We start from the raw sequence: 3,144 nt of genomic DNA on the forward strand, positions 1-3,144 counted from the left end.
GGGGCCAAGCGGCTTGTGGGACAGCACAAGGCCATCCTGCTGGACAGGGCAAGGCTGGCTGAAACACAGACATGTCTGCTGCATCCCACGGAGCGGAGGCGGCCATCACTGGTGGCTGGAGCGGGGCCGTCTGTCTCAGTGGCTCACCAGCCGCTCTTAGTGGGGCAGGGGAAAGCCAATCCACTGGGTGCAGCAGCAACAGTTCTGGCACCACCAGCAGCTGTGGAGGGGCCGAAAGCAGCATAAACGGGGAGGGGCCGTCCCCCGGACATGGATGGGATGCAGCTATTGTGCTTGGCAGTGCCAGTTTTGTGGGAGGAGGATATGTTGGTCTCACAGAATCATAGGGATGAGGCTATTTCGGCAGAACATAATCTCTAGGTGAGAGACAGGTTCCGCAGGGGGTCCCCACATCCCCCACTGGTCTGCGGGGAGCCAGAGAAAAGCCGGCAGCTGCCCGGCCCGCCAATCCTCCCCCTGGGGTGTCGGCACCCCAAGAGGCAACATTGTCGCCCTCTGAGACCTGCATTTCCAATTCACTTTCCCTCTGGGTGTAGCCTCTGAAGACACAGGACAGGAGTCTCCATACAGGTATGAATCAAGGCACAGTGGAATCCCATTAGTAACTTCTTCCAAGAGCTGGTAGCCCAATGCCTCCCACAATTTCAGACTAAAAGTGGTCTCTATATCTACTGGAAAGTCATGAGATTTGGCCCATGCAAGCAGAGTGCAGAGCGACTCATCTGACACAGAGGCTCCAATAAAGGAAATCATGTACTTCCACACAGAAACGATCGCGTGTTCTTCCCTAGAGAGGTGACTCCCCACCGTGAAAACACTGGCCCCCAACCTCCAGCAAGAGGTTCCACACATAACCATGTTAGGGTTTGTTTTTGTTTTTTGTTTTGTGTCCAGGGTGGTTGCTGCCCTCCCTCCCCCTGTCCCCATCCCTTCCCCCCGGCTCCCTGAGTATTGTGATGCATGAGAGTCTGGGATTCCTGCGAGAGTTGGGGGTGAAGGGGGTTGCTTCCTTCAAGTGGGGCGATTTGTCTCAGTGGCCACACGGTACAATCCCTCTGACGAGATACTGTTGCCATGTGGTTTTTTTATTTTCCTTTGGCACTGTAACTGGATGTTACTGGCCTGCTTCTCTGCTGCTTGGGAGCCCAGAGCCAGTGCGTGCCATGCCAGGACCCAGGAGCACCCCATCCCCTAACAGGGCCGCCCCCTCTGCACAGCCTGACCCCGGGACCAGCCATTGCCAGTGAGCTACCCAAGGGAGTGATTCTCTGCCCAGCCCTGCTGTTCTCTGCCACTGCTTCAGTGCTTCTTGCCACATTTTAACCTGACATGTGGACACCCTGCAGCTTCTGGCATGGCCCTGGAGTCTCTGCTACACTTTGTCACCCTGGGTCTGCTTGACTCTGACATTCCATCTTGCTGTTTCCAAGGTTTCTGCTACAGCTCATTTCACCATCTGGAGGGGCATTGAGACTGCCCCTGGGGGTTTGTAAAGGAAGCCCCTTTTCTATGTCTTCCACCAGCTTGTCCGCCATTATTGTGTGGAGGGATGGCTGAGCTCGCACCACAGCGGCCCCTGCAGCTGTGGGAGAATCATTGCACCTGCCCTGCCCAGCCGGGAGCCACCAGCATCCCTGCGGGCTGTGACCATAACTACACCAAGGGGGTAAGTGCCTGACAGCTGAGAGAAGGCTGTTGCTGGGTTTCTGTTTTTGTTTGTTTTTGCTGCCATGTCGTGGTTTGATTAGGAAGTGAGGTTTTGGGAAAGTTATGGTCAAACTAATCAGTGCTGAGAATTGAAAAGAGACAGAAGATAGGAAAGACAAAGAAGGTTTGAGTAAGTGAAGAAATGCCAGCAGATAAGAGCACCCTAGATAAAAGAGATAATTAGAGTAGCTTTAGCTAAACTTTTCTCTTACATAGCCACGAGCGAAGCCAATTTCTTCCTTTAATGCAGAAACTGCACCTTAAAAGAAGCGATTAGCCAGAAACCAAAAATGATAAAACCGCAAAGAGAAATAAAAAGAACAGAAACTAAGAGAGAAGATGTAGTAAAGCCCTCGGCCTTCAGCAAAAGATCTCTGTTCCTAAGCCCCAGGCAAATAAATATGAGAGAGACAAGTGTCCCAAATAGTAAAAAAAGGCTATCTTCTTAGAACTAAGTAAAAAGCATTCTTAAAAAGAACCTAAAAAGTAGTTTGAATCCATAGACAGTAGTAAGAACACTGGACATAAAAAGAAGATGGTCACCATGGCAGATTTCTCTTCGAGCGGCTGCCATGTGTGACATGGAAGCACAAGAAGTTCTACTGTGTTTCCTGAAAAGACCCATGATGCAAGAGAGAGACTTCTCTCTCCTAATAAACTGGAAAGAGCTTGTGTAAAAAAAAAGTATTAGATTGAGAATTGATGTGTTAGAGAAGATTTGAATGTTAGAAGACTAAGAAGAAGAAAAGTGTTTTGAAAATGTTCTATTGTAGATTGTTGTGTGTGGTTTTTTTTCCTTCCTTTTTATATCTATGCAGATTAATAAAGTGTTGTTTTTTTCCCTCCATTCCCAAGTTAGAGCCTGCTTTGTTCTGTTCCCGAGTCACATCTCACAGTAACCATTTTGAGAAATACACCTTTCATGAGAGCACTAACACTGTACCAAAGTCAATCCATAACATAAGAATTATTGTTGTTTGTTTGCCTTGTTATACATATATGTAAGTAAAGAACTGTTATTCTTTTTCCAATATCTTTGCCTGAAAGCCCCTTAATTTCAAAATTATAATAATTTGGAGGGAAGGGGGTCATATTTTCCATTTCCAAGGGAGGCTCCTGCCTTCCTTGGCAGACACCTCTCTTTCAAACTAAGACAGTTGGTATATGTTTTTTCCCTTTCTCTCCCCCTGGGATGCAGCTGCTTATGGAGATGAGGAGACACAGAGCATTACAGACACATCACCTACCTCCTGCTTTATTCCTACATTGCATGACTTGTGGTGGTTGGTATTTGATTCATTTATTGGGAAGAGTTCTGCAGCCTGAGTGCAGGAGCAGGTGAAGTAGAGCTCCTGTGCAACTTTTAACATAGGATGGCAATCACTCACAGTCCTGGTTTAGGGCAAGTTTGGGAGA

The sequence above is a fragment of the Pyrgilauda ruficollis genome, unplaced genomic scaffold (genome assembly GCF_017590135.1).
Source record: "Pyrgilauda ruficollis isolate IOZ18807 unplaced genomic scaffold, ASM1759013v1 scaffold574, whole genome shotgun sequence".
Taxonomy (NCBI): Eukaryota; Metazoa; Chordata; class Aves; order Passeriformes; family Passeridae; genus Pyrgilauda; species Pyrgilauda ruficollis.